Source organism: Carassius gibelio, chromosome A3, assembly GCF_023724105.1.
Source record: "Carassius gibelio isolate Cgi1373 ecotype wild population from Czech Republic chromosome A3, carGib1.2-hapl.c, whole genome shotgun sequence".
NCBI lineage: Eukaryota > Metazoa > Chordata > Actinopteri > Cypriniformes > Cyprinidae > Carassius > Carassius gibelio.
This window is the reverse complement of record NC_068373.1, coordinates 19,701,519-19,723,475: the sequence shown is the minus strand read 5'-3', so window position 1 is coordinate 19,723,475 and position 21,957 is coordinate 19,701,519. Positions and strand designations below refer to the sequence as shown.

At 35.6% G+C, this 21,957-nt stretch overlaps 3 protein-coding genes across 3 annotated transcripts in view; 2 read left to right on the top strand and 1 right to left on the bottom strand.

The window, feature by feature from the left end:
• Positions 1-21,957, bottom strand: part of LOC127951240 (small integral membrane protein 22) — a 43,885-nt gene that overhangs the window by 1,546 nt on the left and 20,382 nt on the right. The window lies entirely within an intron of this gene.
• LOC127951226 (protein rogdi homolog) overlaps positions 1-21,957 on the top strand; it is a 48,675-nt gene that overhangs the window by 8,307 nt on the left and 18,411 nt on the right. The window lies entirely within an intron of this gene.
• LOC127951181 (cytokine-like nuclear factor N-PAC) overlaps positions 1-21,957 on the top strand; it is a 53,077-nt gene that overhangs the window by 19,493 nt on the left and 11,627 nt on the right. The window lies entirely within an intron of this gene.

The following is a 21,957-nucleotide window of genomic DNA, read 5'->3' as shown; positions in this document are numbered from 1 at the left end:
ACCCAGACAATAAAAAATAACACATTTCCCATTCAAATTACACAAAAAGAGGAAAACAAAGATGCCTGAGCAGAACACACATCACGTTAATTAAGTTAGCTGCTATTTGCACTTGTTCAATTTAATAATAATAATAATAATTTAATATTTTTTTCATTTATGATACACTTTGTTAGTAGCTTGTACCTGTGATTGTTGTTCAGTTAGTAAGAAAAATGGAAAAGACACTAGTAATTTTCCAGGACATTATCCATTTATCCACTGTAACCCAAAAACACAATGTGCAATTTAAAATGCAGGTAAAAAACCAATACGGAAAATGATTTCATATTAACATACTAGATCGTGTCCTATTTTTACAGACATTTCTTAGAGTGTAGCATACAAACTAACTACTAATACACCGCTTAAAACATAATTGTTGAGAATGTGTAGTATTACTAGTTTATTAGCTATTAGAAAAAAAAAAACAACTAAATTGTAATCATTCAAAAATGTGTAAGTCTTTAATAATTCAATGTATTTAAAATACAGTTATTTATATTTATATTATGCATACTATTTTACAAAAAAAATCTATATTAAAAAAAAATATATATATGTTTTGTTTTTGCTTCGATTTGATGTCATCGCAGTCTTGAATCGTGACATCAGAAAGTCATTAAGCAACTTTAAGCAACAAATTGACCTTCCTTTAGCAACTTTCTCTGAAAATTAGTTGGCAACACTGTATCCACCACCCACTGCCATCAGCTCCCCTGACTCACACACACGAGCATGACTTCAGCGCTAGATTTAGCAACTTTAGTGTTTTTTTTTTTTTTTTTTTTTTTGCCATAAGCCCCGTTCGCACCGCCAGTGACACACATCAACAGAGCGACATAATCCCATGCATTTTCAATGGAGAGTTGGCGACTTCCAGTGACACGAGCGACAGTGACCGTTAGTGACGGAATGTGGGCGCGCCAAGCGATACGAGTCAAGTGACTAAAGTTGAGAATTCTTCAACTTTATGCAAATAAGCAGAGAATACACAAATATATATTTGTGATTACATCTTCTAAAGATATGTCAAGACGTGCAGTCTACCAATAGTGTAAGAGCAAGCAGTAGAAACACCCACAAGCATCTTCACAGCACGAATCTTGCGTCAAGCAGCAAAAAAGTCGCTGGGGGTGTGAACGGGGCTTTAGCTATGATTCAGTTGGAAGATGTCATGATTATAAATGAGAGTGACTCCTGGTTAACATGTATTAATTGGTTATGTTTCTTCGCTATTTAGAGTGGAATTTTTCTACAATATTCACTCATCATGACAGTATAAAATAGGGCATTCTAAGTCAATCTATTGCAGTAGCCTATTTCCTTTCTCAATCAGTAGAAAATAAGTTACACAAGGTCGTGCATGAAAAAAACATGAAACCAGTATAATTTTGAAAAATACTGTGATATAAATCTTTTGTCATAGCGCCCTCCACTACCTCTTGGGGCATAGTTCTCTACCTGCTGGTCGAGCTGTCTCAAGATGGTGTACCCCTGTGATTTGAGAATTTGTGTGTTTTCAAGAAATCTTTGATTCCCTCACAGTGCATTTGAGTCCCTTCCTGCTGATCCTGACACTACCAGCTGATTGTCAAGTATTTGTCCAGCTGAGTAAAACTCATTTTCACTCAGTCTGTTGCTTCAGAAAGGCTGCTCATATAAGCACATAACATTTAGAGAAAACAACAACAACATAAACTGTCTGCTGAGCTCCTAGTCACAGACTCCGTAACCTTTGGAATGGGTTTATGTAACCCAATGAAAGGATATAGTACAGCTTTTTTTTATTTTTATATATGTTTTAGAAGTGGTTTTTCACAGTGATGCCACAGGATAACTACACTTTTGCTTCCCCAAATAATCTTTCAAAGAGCAAATCTTAGAAAGATTTTATTTTTTTATGGAACACTGAGTTATCTGATTCTTTAAACCCTTATTATTGCTCCTAAATCCTTACTTTAAGTATTTACACAATGATTTCAGTTTCTTGGCTTGGCTGCAGTGGGACTATTAATGGTGGCAGAATAATAATTTATATATATAACTTTATAATAATAATGATAAATAATAATTTAATTATTATTATTTGTTTGCTTGTTTATTTTATTTTGGTCACAATGTTGAGGGGCTGTATAAGTCGATTTGCACTTTTTCTTACTTTAAAATTTAAAGTAAATTTATTTATTTTTTTCCTATATTCCGTCCATTTCATGCTGTTCTTACCTATGTTACCTTTTGATGATTACTGTTGCTCATGTTGTTACTGTTGTCATTCTGATTTTATGTGGTTAAAGTCATTTTAATTTATAATCCACTTCAGGTTAAGCAGTTTTAATACCTAGCAGTTATAAGTGTAAAACAATATTTGGGTTAAAACAGCCCAGACCACTGGGGCAAACATTTTTTGCCAAAATTACCCATTATTTATTTATTTATTTATTTAAAACAGATCATTTTTTGAGTATGGATTCCAACAAATAATCTTTATTTTCAAAAAAGCAAAGTTTAATGGTTTCAGATGAATGCAAAATAAACCACAAATTTAATTTGTTTTGTAAAAATGCAGCCAGTAACATGCTCAGGAAATGTAAACAAATTCACAAAATTTCTGATCTGACTGCTATTTGGCTGATTTAAAAAAAAAAAAAATGTGTCTCTGCAAAACATATATAAATTTGATCTTTAATTTCCATGCTATATGCAAATGTAACAGAGTTCAGGTCAACGAAAGCAGTTAATCAGCTAATTTAGTTGTTTAGTCCCACAACTTTACTATTAATCATCTGAGACTTACTTTTAGTTTCATATGTGTGTCAGTTTTCTGAAGAGATACTCAGCTACTCATCTGTGGTGATCAGTGTTGCATTAGTGCTGTCTTGACGTGGCTATGACGTGTCAAATAGCCTATAACGTACTCACACATTTATTATATCAACATTTTTTGGAGGTGTAAAATTGGCATATGTGGTTTCAGCAACCAGATGCATTTACACTTCAACAGTTTCATATGGAATTCTTCCCAGACCGCCTCCTTGAGTGATCAGATTTAAATCCGTCTCCAAAGCGTTTCGGAGGGCATTTAAACCTGGTCGTTTCATGATCAGAATGTTATCTGATCAGAGAAAACACATGAAGTGACTAGGTGAAAACAGGCCCTAGGGTGAAAGATGCGTATCTGAGACACACAGCATTGTGAGCAATAAGTGTCAGAGTATCGCTGAACTGGGACTGAACCGGTAGTAAGTCTTCAGCAAATCATCTTAGATAAGTGTCTGTTAAATACAGAAGAACAATGTTGTATGTATGAGGTGTAGTCGGTCTTTGTTTCTCGTAAGCAGTTGTAATAGACAGTCCCCCGGCCTGTACAAGAATGGACTAGAAAAGAGGTCTAGACCGGAGCCGGTTTCCCAGCCCTGCACCCTGGATTAGAAATCTTATGTGTGTATGATTATGACCTGGTTTCCTCTCCAACATGGTGGCTCTGCCCCTCGTGATGCTGAGATGTGTAATCACTTGGCCAACTGCTTCATTAATGGGATTTTGCTGCTTTTCGACGAAAGTCAATGTACTTTGCAGATAAAGCTACTGTTTATCCTTTTAATGTGTCACTTTAAATACATTAGGCCTTTTTGGCCGCCTGCCCTCGTAATCCTGGATGAACAGTGGCAGGACAAACCATTTATAACTTCAGCCATAAACATCAGCAGCATTGTTTTCCATAACGATGCTCATTTTCTTGTAGGGAGGGTGTTTTTTGTGTCGGCTCCAGCTAAATTGCATTATCACCGAATAGGACTAGCTGCTTTAAAAGCGTAATGCTAGAAGTGGAGGCTTGATAATAGGATGTAAAATGCAGGTCACCTTGATGACAGAGGAGAGAACAGCCAGTGAGCGCACACAGAATAGGAGAGCAGCGTATACAGTGGGGATCGAAAGTTTGGGCACCCCTTGCAGAATCTGTGAAAATATGAGTAATTTTCAAAAAATAAGAGAGATCATACTAAAAACTTTTGGAATTTGAAGATCAAGGTAAATTGTACTTAATTTGTGTACCGGAAAAAAAAAAAGTATCTTCTGTTGCTTACGAAGGGCAGAACTAAATGGAAAAAAAAAATTATTTCAACAAAATAAGACAAATTTGGCCATCTTCATTGTGTTCAAAAGTTTTCACCCCCAGCTCTTAATGCATCTTGTTTCCTTCTGGAGCATCAGTGAATGTTTGAATCTTTTTAAATAGTTGTGTTTGAGTCCCTCAAATGTCCTCAGTGTGAAAAGATGCATCTCAAAATCATAAAGTCACTACTGGAAAGGGTTCAAATATGCAACGATGCTGGAAAACTGAAGAATCTGCAGGAGCTTAAAGATTTTTCTGAAGAACGCTGCTCAGTTTAACTGTTCAGAACAAACAAGGGACTCATGCACAACCATCACAAAACAGAAAGACAGTCGAGGATCATCAGGGAACAGAACACAGTACTAAGAACCAAGGGTTCCCAAACTTTTGAGTGGGGTTATTTTAATAATTTCAGCATTTTTTTTTTGTCTTGTGGACTAAATGTTAATATCTTTTATGCACAATATCTTACTCAGGACAGTACTAAATAAAATATAACATGCATTTAGTATGATCTTTCTTATTTTTTGAAAATTACTCATATTTTCACAGATTCTGCAAGGGGTGCCCAAACTTTCGAGCCCCACTGTAGATGGTCACATTTAAACTTAGCATTTTACATAATCTATTTATAGATTTATTTGTTTGTCTGTTCGAGTTATGGGGAAAAAAAAACGCTGGATGTTTCTTTATGAGTCAAGCGGTTAAAAGAGCAAAAGCCGCTATTCATATTTGTGTCCGTGCTGTTTGTTTGTCTGTTTGTATGCCAGCGTCTGACTGATGCCCACCTGAAGTGACGCCACCTTCATGTGTGACTGGTGGCTGACTTACTGAAGTGGGTTTTAGTTCGTTTGGAGCCAGAGGCTGTTGCCGAACAAACTCTCAATCAGTGGCATTGTCGCCGTCGTCTTTGTCAGAATGAATGACATGTTTGTCGGTGACTACGCGACACAGCCGTGAGCAGAAATTTCATTTCAGAAGACAAGAGCAAGGTATTTATTTTATTAGGTATTCCGTTCACGTTCATTTCTAGTGCTGGGTCTCATTATAAATCTCAGTTTGCTCTCATTTCAGGGCTTGTTAGCAATGAAACAGCTCTGTAGAAGTCACTCACAGCACTCATATGTTGCGTCTAAAATTATCCGCTGAATTAAAATAACAACTGTGCAAATTTGACTTAAAGCAGTAATGCTGAAAATTTACTAAGATATAGATGAGATTGTTGAAGAAGCATTAGCATCCCATCACTAGCTCACCAATGGAGCCTCTGCAGTGACTGGGTGCCGTAAGAAATAAAGTCCAGACAGCTGACAGAAACATCACGATGATTCATAAGTAATTAACAGTCCATCAATGAATGTCTTGTGAAGGCAAAAGATGTGTGTTTATCAAAAACAAATCCATCATTAAGATTCTATTTTTAACTTTACATGGCTTCCTATAATGAAAAGTCGGTTTGTCTGAATCAGGAGAGAAATATGTACAGATCAAGCACAAACAAAAACAGGTCAAAAAGGTTGGATTATGTACGTATGATTTATTTATTTATTTATTTAGTTATTTATTTAGTTATGTTTGTGATTTCAAAGTCTGCATTTATTCCATCAACAAACAAACAAACAAACAATAAATAACTAATATTATTACCTATAACAATTCACAATAACAGTCTTCTTTTTTACTGCCTGGACTCATTGTTTATACACATATATTTCATATTTATATATTTTTAATTTATGATTTTAATGGTAATGTCTTTAAAAAAATGCTGTGTAGTATTCTTATATATTAAAAAATATACATTGTAGTTCATTGGTAAAAACGACTATATCGATTTAATTAAATATGTATTAAATAATGTACAGTCAGTTGGGATCCACCCTGTCAGAGTTTACTTTGCTAAAGCAAGGCTGGTGGTGCATTATCCTACGCATTACATGATACTTACTGAATTAATAAATAAATGTACATAAAATATTTATTGGCATTTTTATATTTTAATGTGAGACGAGAGCAGGGAATGAAATGAGACAAGTACAGCTGTAGTACAAATGTAATATATTTCTTACTGAGATTACGGTCAATACTTCTATTCAACATAATTATGCTAAATTATTTGACCTTAGAATTCTGCAATGACCTATAAGAATCAGTAATCAGATGATGCATAATTGTTTAGTTATTTTTTTATATTTTATTTAATGAAAAACAGTATGAAACGATTGGCTTATGCAAAATTTTAACTATATAGGTTGTAATTTTTAATCTGCTTGGAATGTTTGCTTGAAATGATGGTTCATCAACGCATCACACCGTTTGTTGATTCAGCTTCTGTGCATTTCGTTAGAAAGTGACAGATGTTTTGACAGTCAGAACAAAACATTCTTACAATAGGAAGCTTAACACATTTGTCACATTTTGAAACATCACAGCCTGCTGTTCTTGCTGTGAAGCACCTGAAGACAGATATTATGATGTTTCTGTGGTTTGTAATACAGTTTAATTCACATGGACAGAAACTGTGCGCTACTCTCACAGGATTTTTACAGTCAGATCTTTTAGTGTCTCATTCATCTGCATCACTGCGATCACAGCGTGCTGAGGGACATGTGCGATCTATTTCCTTATCAGTAGTGTTTACTAGGGCAAGCATCGCTATTACAGCTCCTCGTACCTAGAACAAACCCCTAAACCAAATGCATTAAACATCAGAGCAAGTCTCATCCTGCAGTGTTTGTGGAGGGTTGCTCAAATCAGTTCTGTTCATGTTTTATACTGTATTTTATGGAAGGTTGTTTCCACCATGAAAAAGAAAAAAATCAATACATAAATACATAAATAAAATAATAATAATTGTGACACTTCATCTCACATTTTTTTACTCTTTTCCTTACTATTCTGATTTCTGGAAAAAAAGAAGATCAAAATTGTAAAATGTAAACTCAAAATTATTTCAAAATTTTGTAGCTAGTAATTTTGAGTTTATATCTAAAAATTTTGTTAAAATTTCAAAATTGAGTTTATATCTCAGTTCTGTTTATATCTTGCCGTTTTGAGTTTATATCTCACAGTTATGTTTATATCTCACAATTCTGATTATATCTCACAATTTTAAGTTTATATCTTGCAATTATGTTAATTTCCGTAATGTTTAGTTTATATATTGCAATTATATTTCTATATTGCAATTTTAAGTCTAAATCTTACAGTTCTATATTTATATCTCAAAGTTCTGAGTTTATATTTTTCAATTATCATTATATTTCACAATTTAACATTTATATCTCACAATTCTGTTTGTATCTCACAATTTTAAGTTTATATCTCAATTATGTTTATATTTCTCAATTTTGAGTTTATATCTCACAATTCTGTTTTTATATCTCGTTTGATTTTGTATCTCACAGTTCTTAGTTTATGTCTTGCAATTCTGATTTGATATCTTGCAATTCTGTTTATATTTCACAATTCTGATCTTATATCTCACAATTCTTGATTCAGAAAAAACTTATTTAGTATAAAGAAGTGAATGAAAGATATTACACAAGATGCAGTAATAAACAGGAACGTAAATATGCTGTACATGACCACATCCCCAAAATTTAACTACAAGCAATATCATTTGGATAAGTGGCTCTGCTGGCAATATTTACGTGTGTATTTTCTCGAAGACCACGACCCTGTTTATAACTTGTGACACCGCTCTCATTCTATGAACAGTGTTAACCCACCTCTCCCTCATAATAAATGTTTCATTTCTGAGGGCTATGAAATGATCTCTCACCACTGAGAAGGCAGAGGATAACTAAATGAGCATTTTTGTCAGATCCAGTGAGTCCCACGACCAGCCTTCATTAGCACAGGTCTCATTAATGGCTGGAGACTTAACACACAACATTGGCAGAAAGAGCCCATGTTACGCACACTTATTAGAGAATTACAAAGCAAACGGAAACACAGCTCTGTTTGGAGTGGGTGATTTTGTGCTTTTTAATAAAGCTCATGCCCCTGAATGGCAGTGATTCCATTTCAGCATATAATAAGATGTCCACGTGGCATTAAAATGTGCTAATATTTAATTTGAAAAGTGTGCAGTGAAGCATGGGTCTAATATGCATATTTTGCTAATACTGAAATAGTTCATTATACTTTAGGCACCTCTTATATTTGACAACATATCTTTTTCACTTATTTACCTGTACTTCTCACTAGATTTTGAAGCACAGTTAAGTCTTATTACTATAGTTAAGTTATATGTATATTACTTGAAAAATCAATATTTTTTTTTTTTACATTTTCAATTAGTTTTATTTGATATATCAAAATAAGTCAAATTAAATCTTAAATATAAAAATAATACCACTTTTTTTTTTTGGAGGTGTGCTGTTATTTTTTTAGTTTTTTCTTACTATCAAATTTTACGATTTAAGGTGTCTTGTTCTGTTCCGTGTCGCCCATTTTGTTGGCCCAGACAGAAAGTTTGAAACAGTTGTAAAAAACTTAAGTTCATGCAGTCTCTCAAACAGATGTGTGGTTGCTAGGGTGTTGTGATGTGGTTTCTAGGGAATTATGGGAGCTTGTTGGCGACTGTACTGCTGTGCAGTTGCTAGGGTATTCCTTTGTTGTTGGTAAGGTGTTGCTAGGCAACTCATAGGGTATTCTGGGTGGTTGCAAGGGGGTTGCTTGTGGGTTTTTTGATGGTTGTGAGGGCATTGCTATGTGTTTGCAAGCCAGCTGCTAGGTGTTGCTATGTGATTCCTAGTTGGTTGCCAGGGTATGGTGGATGGCTACATTGGCATTGCTATATGATTGCAAGATGGTTGCTAATAAGTTGTTACGCAGTTTCTAGGGTGCTACTGGTGAATTCTGGGATTTTTTATGATGTTTCTAGCATGTCAAAAGGTAGTTGCTGAGCTTTGACAAACATACAGACAGACAGACACTGATTATAATCTGAAATATTTATTGAGCAGCAAATCAGCAAGCAAGCGCAAGGTTGTGGGTTCGATTCCCCGGGAACACATGATATGTAAAAATCGATAGCCTGAATGCACTGTAAGTCGCTTTGGATAAAAGCGTCTGCTAAATGCATATCACATAGAAAACAGCTTTACTAAAAGCTTTGCTCTCACTTTACAGTTAAATAATATTTACCACACTTAATAAGATTATGACTGTTGCAGGAAACCTCAATTAATATTGACATTGTCATTATGAACACCGGCATAGAATTGAGGTGAACATTTAAAAGCTCACATAATTTGTACATAAACTTCAAAAGAAATGCTTTACAAGAAAAGTTTATGTGCATCGTTCAGTTTTTGTGCTCTCATAATCACTTGTTAGTGTCTCATTAGTGTCTTGTTAGTGTACAAACTCTGCAGTGTTGGATTTTTATTTTTATTTATTTTTATCATGTGTTCTTAATATAAATAGAAATGAATGCCAGTTAAAAGGAAAAATAATAATAATAAATGTTTAAATAATACTGAAAAAAAAAGAAGCTCCTGAATAATTGTATTATTTTTAGTGATCTGTTTTGCCGTTTACTGATGAACGGTCAACGTTTAAATGTCACATATGAACACATCACAAGCCTCCATATTCAGATGCTCTGAATGTTGATCTGATGCTAGATTCTGTATCTGGTTTAAATCTAATTTTAGAAGTTGTGGATGTTTATCAAGATGCTGGTGATGTGAATAATTGAACAGAGTTTTGGCAGGTGCAAGCAGACAGGCAGGTTTGAGCAGATCTCTCCAGGTGCATCAAGGCAGACAGTAAAGTGCTTCTGGCCTGCCAGCTTTTATCAGGCTAAGCAATGCTGATGCACACTTGTTTCACTGCCGTGTGACTGGCAATGCAAGAAACACACACATACACACACAGAGAGAGAGAGAGACAGACTGCGGTACACATTCACTGTCAAGGTGTAAATCCAACAAACAAACAACAAAAAAACAAACAAACGATGGCCTTAAATGATCTGAAATGAACAGAGCCTCAGGAATGATGAAGACAATTTTTGTGCCAAGGAAAAGAGATACAAACAAACAACTCTGAACAAAGTTGATTATATGAATATTGAATATGATATTTCTATTTGTACTTAGTGTACTTTGTAGTGTACTTCAAATCTTAAAAGTATACATACTATTTATATAAAGTATATGTACTTTAACTGATATTATAATAATGAAATAAAAAGCCACTTATGTGTACTTAAATGCACTTTTATGAATGTTTCTTAACACACTTAAATTCACTTTGTAAAAAGTTCACTTCATAATAATTTTACTTTAAAGTACATTCATATTGTTTTAATCTTTTTTCATGCTTTAAAGAAGTTCACTTATTTTGATGTGTTAAATATTTGTTACGTTTAAGTTAATTTAAAATATAAGCTACTAAATCGCAACTTTGAAATACATCACATACAAGTTTCAATAGAAATGTAATTATTATGAACACAACTGAACTACTTAAGCATGTGAAAAAAAAAAAAAAAAAAAAAAATATATATATATATATATATATATATATATATATATATATATATAAATATATATAAATTAAAGCTATTAACCTTCATTTAATTTCAGTTAACATGCAGCTAAGTGTCTGAAATCATAGTAGTAGTAATCTTTACATAGTATTATTTATATATATAAAGTATTATAATTTCTATTATAAATATTCCTTTTTTAAAAGTATGCTAAAGTGTACTACGTTTGCACTAGGCCTTCCAAGCTTAAGTTCTGTCCTATTATGACTGGAGAAAATAATGTACTATAAAAGTGTAATAATTAGGTTGAGTCGTTTGTTCATTCTCTGTGTTTGTATGTGCAAACCTACTAAAACATTTCCAGTATTTGCATATTCTCAAAGAAAAGCGAGCTTATGTTTCACACATTGCCATGTTTCTCTGTTGTGCGGTGTCATTGAAATCACAACCAATATGGCCGTTCTGGGCCTCAGTGACTGTGTGAATATGATTTGTGAAAATCAGATACTTGATGCTCAGCGTCTGCCAAGTGTGCTGATTGCTTTTCTTTGGGAGAAGCACTTGAGCCAGGAGTCGAGTGATAAGTGTTTTGCTGACTGCGGGCATCGGGAAGCTTTTGTTGGAAAGACATCTGGGGCGTAAAGCTCAGCATCACAAAGGTTCAGAACAACAGTGGGGCCGTAACAAGGATGTGTGGTGGCTCTGAAGCGCGGCCCCTAGCTGACGTCATGAGATCACACACATACAGGAAGAGGTGTTCGGGACACTGGGCAGGGACAGGACAGTCTCTGAGGGGCGGGTGAAGCCCTCCAGTGTTATTGCCCTTGCTGGGAGTAATGCAGGGTGTGTTTTGGAGCCTGGATAAGTCCCACATCCAGTTATTAATGGGGTTACACTAATGAATTAAAAACAGGCCTGTGGTGAGGGGACGCCGTCTCCTGCTGTCATCTGGATTTGAGCCCAATGACACATCACATTGTTGTCCCTGTTCTGGGATAGAGAGACAGGCACGGCCCGACTGCATATTCAAACTAACACTTATTTTATATAGTCTGTATTTACACATATCCCTTGTGAAGAAAGTACAAAATTAAAGTGTTTTAAAAAATATACAACGGCACGATTAAGCTTCAGAAACACTGTCTGTACCAAAAAGACTAATGGATTATTGCCTTAATACAGGTTAAGTGAGTATGTAGGCATTTAAATAGAGTATGTATGTATGTATGTATGCATGTATTGATTTATTTCATGTTGAAAGTTGCATTGAAAACATGGCACAAACAAATATATACTTAGTCATTAAATTGTATTTATTCATTTGTTTATTATACTACAATGAATTGGATATTAATTCAAACAGATTTACCCCGTTGTTTTATAATCTTAATTGTCAGATATGGTTTCAGATGCTTCTATGTTCAATGACTGTCCGATGAATATCATGCACTAAAATGGAAAGAACTTGGAATCACAAGTTCATGTCAGACCTGTTGACTTTCTGGAATCACTTTTTGTCCACCAAAAAAAAAAATCTGTTTTTGAGGGTTCTTTTTGTGTTTATTGGTTTTCTTATACTGCCTTCTAAGCAACATCCAAGAACATCCAAAAAATTTTGCTCAGCAAAAATGAAATATACTGATAAAAATAAAACAATTATAATGATTAAAATTGTAGAATTATTTTGGAATAGAGTAGCATGATTGTCTTTAGGTCTCAGACTAAGTGGACTCTGGATTTTGTTACAAGACCAGTCAAGACCACAACAGTGGGGATTACCACTAAATTACCCGTGCTTTGTGTGATTTATTTACAACCATCATTAATGCAATCGAAAGTACCTGCCTGCTTCAAGTGCAATCAATAACTAAGCAAATAATTAAATAAAGAATGTGATTTATACCAGCAGATCTCAAAATAATTGAATTCAGTGTCCCCCTATTATCCACAACAATATTTGAAGGCCCCCTCCACCCAAAATGTTTTAGAACTTAGCTTTACTAGAAAGATGTATATTAATTATTTAAAATGTGTACCTGTTTTAGTTAATTCTAACGCTTTAATAATCATCTTGAGGCCCCCTTGGAAGTTTGTTAAGGCCCCATAGTTTTAGGACCACGTGTCAGAAATTATTGTGGGATTGTGTCAAAAATGTCACCAAACATACACCCAAAATTCAAGATATACAGTACTAGATGCAAGAAAATTAGGCCACTAATATATCAGCCACTAATTAACACCACTGTGTAGAATTAAACGTGATATATTGTCAGTGAATTTCCTTTTACTTGGCTTCAGTGGAAAGCATCATTATGTGATCTGTATCAGTGAAATCAAGACAAATCTACTCGATCTCTGCCAGGAGCTGGAAACATCAAACTTTGAGCAGATGCTCCGCCTTCTCCTGTTCAGAAGGAAAGAGGGCCATATGGTGCCCAGAGGGGTCACTGCGAAACCGTGTGCTTCCTCTGAGAGGACACACGCATGAAGCTGCATCACTCTCCAAACTCAAACACACACACACACACACACACACACCGTATTTATCAATATCACTACCCCAGGGTTGGGTTCGGTTGCCAACAAAGTGAGTGGTTGTTTCACACACTACTTTATGTGGGGGTTGAGGGTGGTTTTTCAGGTATTTCTACGTTAATACATAAATTAATAAATAAATATGTACAGGTGTTGGAGAAAATAAATTCTCAGTCAATATAATTTGGACCACAAAACCAGTTTAAGTGTCATTTTTTGTATTAATATATATATATATATATATATATATATATATATATATATATATATATATATATATATATATATATATATTAAACATAATCCGAAAGATGAAAAAATAAACTTTCCACTGATGTATGGTTTATTAGGATCGGACAATATTTGGCCGATATACAGCGATTTGAAAATCTGGAATATGAGGGTGCAAAAATAAAACAAAAAATAATGAAAAAAAAGTCTGAATAGATTCTTAGCAATGCATATTACTCATCAAAAATTAAGGTGTAGTTAAAGTGTTCAGCTGTGTTTAGAACAAGTGGCCCATGAAATGAGTGACTTGTCAGACGTCCAAAAAGAGGCAGATCACGGTAGTCTGTTTACCACAAGCTTCTCTTTGCTCCTTTCTCTTTACAATTATGACACTGAACACAAAGCATGGGAAGATTTCCTCAGCAAAGAAGAAATGTGGTCAAAACTGAAAGTGAATGACATGAACCATCCGTCGCTAAGCAGGACTGTGTCCAAACAGCACAGAAATACTCCACAAAAACCAACCACAGATTTCACAAATCCAGCATTTATGAAAGAACTGCAACTTCTGTAATAACAGACACCAGTGCTAAAATATGAAAAAAGGTGGAGTCATGGTCATAAAACCTTGACAGCACCAAGATTAAATTTAACATCAACCGACAATAAACAGATTTCAATATTATCAAAATACTATGAGGAGTTTTGAAGAGAAGAGTGAAAATCAGATTCCCTTCAACATCTACGACATTCAGCTGTAGCCTGTTCATACAGTAAGTTCAGTCAGTAACTACTGAAAGAAGGTTGAATGCTGTATTAAAGGCATTCAACTGTTTAAAATATGGGTGTAACGGTACGCAAAAATCACGGTTCAGTACGTAAGGGTTGTTTATTACTAGAAACTTTTTTTTTACAATTTGTTTACACTTTTTTTAAAATACTTTTTAATAAAATATATATAAAATAAAATAAAATAATAAGAAATAAAATACTGCTGCAAAGTTCTCCACTAAATAAAATCAGTCTCAAACCAATATCATATAATAAAATATAATGAAAAACATAAATAAATAACTATGATTACAGTGCAGCATTACCAATCCCAGCTTATAGGCCTGCTCAGATTTCGTTATTGAGTTGGACCGATTGGAATTAAGAGCAAAGGTCTGTTTAAATGCCGACGGGAGCTGCGTTTGAATTACAATCATTTTATTTTCCTAGTTGTAGTGGTGTTCACACTCACGTGATGCCTTTTCAAACCTTAGGCCGTTGACACACTGGCATATTGCACCTGTCAAACATAGTCTATTTTGCCGTCAATACTGTTGACGGTGTCCTTTATCAGTAGGCTTTATATTTATGCTCAACATGAAGTATAGATATTGTTGTCGTGAAGACAAGATCCTGGTCTGTCGGCGGCCTCCCTGTCACCTACAGCAGCAGCAGCGCGCCAGCACCGCGTCAGGCACGATTCTGGTATGTAAAGACACAGAAAACGCGAAGCAGCCGGCACGCCACACTCACGCCACGCAGCCAGTGTGTCACCAGTCCTAGAATCAGTTGAAGGGCGGGATTTGAAACTTCCCCCACTTAATATGTTCATTTGGAAACACAAAAATTTACCTATGTTCCGCACACAAAATATTGCATTCGGTCATTTGGTACACACGTGCACCGTACCCAAAGCCCTGTACCGAAACGGTCCAGTACGAAAACACGTACCTTTACACCAGTTTACACCGTTACACTAGTTTACATTATTATTGTCCAACACTTTTGGATAAATAGGGATAATTCACTCAAAAAAAAAAAAAAAAATATGTTGTTAGTTTACTCTCAGGCCATACAAGATAAAGGTTACTTTTTTTTTCTCGAGTATACCAGTAAAGAATATTTAGCTGAATCTGTGGTCCTTGGTGATTCATAAAATGCAAGTCAATGGCACATTTTTGAGAAGAAAAAATTACATCATTTTAGTAAAAGTCAATGACTGGGAGACTTGAATGTGTTATTTTAAATCTGTTATGTACATTTGAAAAACAGCCACGGGTAAAATCTACCCCTTGGCGGTTCTAGTGTTCTAGTGCCTCTGGGGAGGCACCATTTAGTAGTAGCACGGTTCTTTCATGGTGCACGAAGGATGAGGCCTGCTGCTCATGCCAGTCCAATGGTTCTCGAGGGGTTATCCCTGGCCCCCTCTGAGCCATTGGAAACAGCGTCAGAGAAACATCTCACGCTAAAGATGGTTTTCCTGATGGCTATTATATCCCTCAGGCAAGTTGGGGACATTCAAGCTTTTTCTGTCCCTCAGTCCTGCTTGGAGTTCAGTCCTGGTAGAGTGAAAGCCATCCAGCATCCTAGACCAGGTTATGTGCCTAAGGTCCCAAAGAATGCAGCCTGGTCAATATTTTTACAAGCCTTCTGTCCTCCACCACATGAGTCAGCAGACCAAGAGAGGCTTCATTTGCTTTGCCCTTTACAGACTTTGGATGTATGTTTGGAAGTCCTCTCAATGGAGGAGGTTTGACCAGTTATTGGTGTGTTTTGGGTCACTCAGGATGGGATCCCTGGTGTCTAAGCAAACAATTAGTAATTGGGTCATTGAGGCAATTTCTTTGGCCTATCAGGTGCTTGGTACACCTTCACCTCTGGCCATTAGGGTGCATTCCTAAAAAAAAATCATGGCCTAGTTCATGACTACTTATTTGCACATTTATTCGAATTTCGAATCCCAAACTGCTCAGAATAAATCTGTTCATTTTAAAAACAATTACATTGATTGAGTTAAAAATAATGAAGATGGTTAAAATGTGGCTGGCTTTGGAACAGGCAATGCAAACAGGGCATCAGTTTTGGCCCATCACCTTAACATCTTTAATGTCTCTTGGATGAGATTAATTTGTGTGTGCCAAATGAAGCGCATGCATGAAAATCAGAGATTTAACCTTGCTCAGGCAAGTGTAAGGATCATCTATGAAGGAAATTCAAGGAAAACATCCAGTGAAATAAGACTATACAAGAACAGTAAATTCAAGCCCATGCAAGTGACCACAAAAAACATCCCTGATGTAAAGAATTAATGGAAAATCAATATCATTAATGCATAAGACCATCACCTGTGGCAATGACCTCTATGCATTCCCATTCAGAAGATTAATGTGTTTCATTACATAGCTTTTAGTTCCAGTAGAGCAAAGAAAACAATACATGACAATGAGAAACACAGTTCATAATACCAGCAGGAGTGTTTTAATTAAACTAAACTGATTAGATCAGAATGTGTTTTATCATGTTTTTCCAAATTTACAGCATTAAAAGTCTTAAAAAGGATGTGCCCCTTAATGTTGTGATTACCTTGAACTATTGAATGTGGATCATATCCAGATGTGATGCGAAACACTGTCTATAGTAGACCAGAAACAGGCCTGAATCTTTAGCATTGCAAGCAGGTAGTCCTACATACTTAGCATACGTCATAATGTGGCATTAACAAACCTTAGTACTCAAGTGGGCAGTAGAATTTCCTCAAAATATCTTTCATTAAAACGGATTTGTTTAATCGGATTGAAAGTGCCCTTGTAAGATACTTAAATAAATAAATACATAAATAAAGCTTGTATACTTAGAGATACTTTCATGACTGTTTCCTAAAGGGTTGTTTTACAGATTTCTGAAATATATATATAAAGATGTATTTACATGCTATTTCAGTGGGCCAAGTTCAACTATTTGCATTTAATATGAATGAAACCATAAGACATTTTCATTTAATTACAATAACATACAATTATGTATCCAAAAACATTACATTCAGTTCACATTAAAGGGGGGGGGGGGGGGGGGGGGGTGAAATGCTCATTTTCACTCAATCTCCTGTTAATCTTGAGTACCTATAGAGTAGTACTGCATCCTTCATATCTCCAAAAAGCCTTTAGTTTTATCATATTTATAAGAGAAAAATAGTCTGAGCCGTTTTTTTTTCCGAAAAACACGAGCGGCTGGAGGCGTGACGTGTGTGCGGAGCTAAAGAATCACGAGCGCCAGTAGGCTTTTGAGTTGAGAGCATGTGGAAGTTGTGACATTACCGTGAGGAAAAAAAAAACCATCATCCAAATCAAACCATGGCTAACAGTCAATTCCGAGGCTGAAACTGAACGAGAGCAGCAGCAGCAAAGACTACAACAGCGTCTCTATGTGGTATGTATTGAAACTGTATATATTTGCTTATGTAACCCCTCTCTCCCGGGTCCTTTCTGACGCTCCTCGCACTCGCTCCGAGCGGGGCTCGAACCCGGGTCTCCTCTAACAAGGAGGCTAAATGGCTACAGCCACTAGCGTCTGTTGCTAATGCGTCTCTTGAGATCGGGGAGGTTTACCTGCACAGCACTACTCGCTGGCCTCCGTTACACTTAGCGGTTTTGGAAAATGACTAAGTTCCACTTTATGTCGTCTTTTTTTTTTCTTTAAAGGTGTACAAGGTTTACTTGATGTGCTTACGCGCGGATAGCTAAGTTAACAACACAGAGATATTTGAAGCAGTTTTTCGTTGGGACTGCATTATCCTTAAGAAATAAACGATGTTCAAACCGGCGTCAAACTGGGCCTTGTTTGTAAAACAAAAATCTTCGAAATGCAGGGGAACAAACACAAACACTTGCACAACTCCGTTGATGCTCTGTAAAAATAAACTGGACCCACTTTATATAAAGTGGCCTTAACTACTATGTACATACATTTTAATTAATAATTTAGTACAATGTACTTATTGTGTACATAAATGTTTTTACATTGTACTTATATTAAAAAAAAACTACATGTAGTTACATCTGTATTTAATTTCTGTAACTACATGTATAATTACACTGTTGACCCATACTTTACACCTTAACCCACCCTTAAACTTACCCATACCTCCAACCCTCTCCCTAACCTTACCCCTATCCCACCTCAATAGCAGCAAAAGTGTTTTACAATACAATATAAACACAATAAATACATTGTACTTATTTTTTTATGTAAGTACATAGTAGTTAAGGCCACCTAATATAAAGTGGGACCAATAAACTCCATCCACTGGTCCCTTATGTTTTTTTTTTTTTTTGTCTGGTAATCTGTGCAGGGTTGTCTTGCCCTGGCAACCAAAAACACACTTCTTTTGTGACATTTCGTGACGCTCTCGCTCTGATCAGTGAAGTCTGTTGTGCTCTCAGTGCTCTTCTCTACGGGAGCGTGCGCTCTTCTGGCAGAAGTGCCTCAGGACCCATATAAGGAAATTCCGCTCCATCTAACGTCACACAGAGCCATACTCGAAAAAAAAACTTTCCGAAACTTGTGACAAACGGAAGGAGTATTTTTGGAACAGAAATACTCCTTCAAACATACAACTTAATTTTTGAAACTTTGTCCATGTTTAGCATGGGAATCCAACTCTTTAACAGTGTAAAAAACTCAGTATGCATGAAATAGCATTTCACCCCCCCTTTAAGTATATTATTTTAAAGTATAATCTTTTCTTAATATATACTCTTCTTAAAAAGTATGTTAAATGTACTTCATTTTCACATGGGTTATGAATTCACAGTACAACTCCCAGAATTTTGATGCATGAAATCGAGCACAGCCTGAAGCATTTGCATTCACATACTTGGATTGACTATGTTCAGGGCATAAGGGTGAGAAATCAGCAATAATTACTGGAAAATACTGCATCGTGTAGATTAGTAGTTAAAATTCCAGGCTAGCAACTCAAAGCTTGTTGTGTTGTTGTGTTGAAGGCCTGGAAGATGTTATTAATGGACTGGAGCAATAATGGGATCCAGGTTGCCTCAGGAATGCAGTCTAGTAGTAAGTGCAAGTCACTTTGTATAAGGAAGTGTTTGCTTAATGACACATTAAATAAAGAATACATAATTAATGGTGCAAATAAACCAAGCAATGATAAGGGTTGCTCATACAGATTTGAACAACCTCTGGAACTACATGTTTAGATTTTGAATGTAAAATATTTGTGGACAGATGATTACAGCATTTTTTTTTTTTTTTTTTTTTGACTAGATCTGTAATAAGAAATGTTTGTAAAGCTGTTGTCACAGAAGTGTAAGATTTACGACAAAATAAAAGCTCAAGAGTTTAACTCTTGAAAGTTACTAAATTAAGACATAAGTATGTACGTTTCTACTGGAAAGTCATAAGTCATATCCTTTATGTTTTTATATATAGCAATACACACACACGTTTGTTTTTGTGAAAAGTGGGGACATCCCATAGGCGTAATGGTTTTTATACTGTACAAACTGTATATTCTATGGCCCTACACCAACCCTACACCTAACCCTCACAGGAAACTTTGTGCATTTTTACTTTCTCAAAAAAACTCATCCTGTATGATTTATAAGCGTTTTAAAAAATGGGGACTATGGGGTTATGTCTTCATAAGTCACCCTCTCCTTGTAATACCTGTGTCATACCCATGTCATTATACAGAGTTGTGTCCTGATATGGCACAAAAACAAGAGCACACACACACACACACACACACACATATAACCATTATTAATATTAATATTGTCTCTAAGACATAAATGTATAACAGCTGTAATCCAAGTCAACAACAACAACCTCAACATTATTATTATTATTATTATAAATAAAAAAATAAGGAATGTATTACTTTTAAAATACTACTAAAGTAAATTATCTAAAAACATAAAGGATTTTTTTTTCATAAATATTTATAATTTGCCTGGAATCTTAATACTTTTTAAAATATTGTTATTGTATAGAAGTTAGAAAATCTAGTAACCTGAAAACATTACATTTGCACAGGCAAACACATCTTTAATTTTCAAGGCAAATAAAGAATATCAACCGAGATGTTGTGAACTTTTCCTGTCACAGATGAGCTGTTTAGTTCCTGATCGATGATGTCATGATGCTGATGCCACACTCACATCAGTGGGGGTGAGTGTCACTTCCTATGCTGGGGTTTTCTGTGTCAAGCCTCACTTCTGGTTTGTGACGTGTGCTGGATGTATGCTGTCATGACATGCCAGAGACTATTTCTCAGACAGTTCGGTCTTCTGCTGAAGATCCTGCTGAAATGTCACTAAATATTCAGAGAGAGCACACACTCTTGTCTAATGAAATAACATACAGAACAGATTCATGTTAACAGTGTAGTGTAGATCGACAGAGCCTCAGATTCAGAAAAATTTGGCCATTTATTTTTAATTTTATTTTTTTTGCAGCAGTAGTGAGGAATGAAAGTCAAAGGCATACAATTGGTTGCCCAGTATCTGTAACAGAAAATATGTCTGAATGGCTGTGCTTTGAATTTTTTTTTTTCATTGTATAATTTTAGATGTATTATAACATCTTTGTTACCATTAAAGGGGGGGTGAAATGCTCGTTTTCACTCAATATCATGTTAATCTTGATTACCTATAGAGTAGTACTGCATCCTTCATAACTCCAAAAAGTCTTTAGTTTTATTATATTCATAAGAGAAAGATAGTCTGTACCGAGCGCCTGGAGGCGTGACGTGTGGGCGGAGCTAAAGAATCACGAGCACCAGTTGCGTTGAGAGCGTTTGGAAGCTGTGACAGCTGTGAAGGCTGAAACTGAACGAGAGCAGCAGCAGCAATGACTCGCTCCGAGCGAGGCTCGAACCCGGGTCTCCGATGGGAGGCGGACGCACTAACAAGGAGGCAGAGATATTTTAAGCAGTTTTATTTCACCGCCTGTGGTTCCAACTCACAATCGTGACCCTTTTTTGTTGGGATTGCATCATCCTTAAGAAATAAACGATACGCAAATCCGTCATCAAACTGGACCTTGTTTATAAAACAAGCATCTTCGAAATGCAGGGAACAAACAAAAACACTTGCACAACTCCGTTGATGCTCTGTAAAAATAAACTCCATCCACTGGTCCCTTAATGCTGTTTTTTCTTTGGTAATCTGTGCAGGGTTGTCTTGCCCTGGCAACCAAAAACACACTCCTTTTGTGACATTTTGTGACGCTCTCGCTCTGATCAGTGAAGTCTGTTGTGCTCTCAGTGATCTGCTATACGGGAGCCTGCGCTCTTCCGGCAGAAGTGCCTCAGGACTCATATAAGGAAATTCCGCTCCATCTAACGTCACACAGACCCATACTCGAAAAAAAAACTTTCCGAAACTTGTGACAAACGGAAGGAGTATTTTTGGAACAGAAATACTCATTCAAATGTACAACTTAATTTTTGAAACTTTGTCCATGTTTAGCATGGGAATCCAACTCTTTAACAGTGTAAAAAACTCAGTATGCATGAAATAGCATTTCACCCCCCCTTTAATTTAACTTCACCATCATTTCTGTCAATCTTCTGTTTGCAAAGTTTAAACTCGAAAGTTCGATAAATTAATACGTTTACTCAAAAATAATTTATGCACTAAATTGATCAAAAGTGATATTAAAGAGATTTATAATGTTTCAAAGATTATTATTATCATTAGTTTTTTTTTTTTTTTTATGTCGTTTTTCTGAACATCCT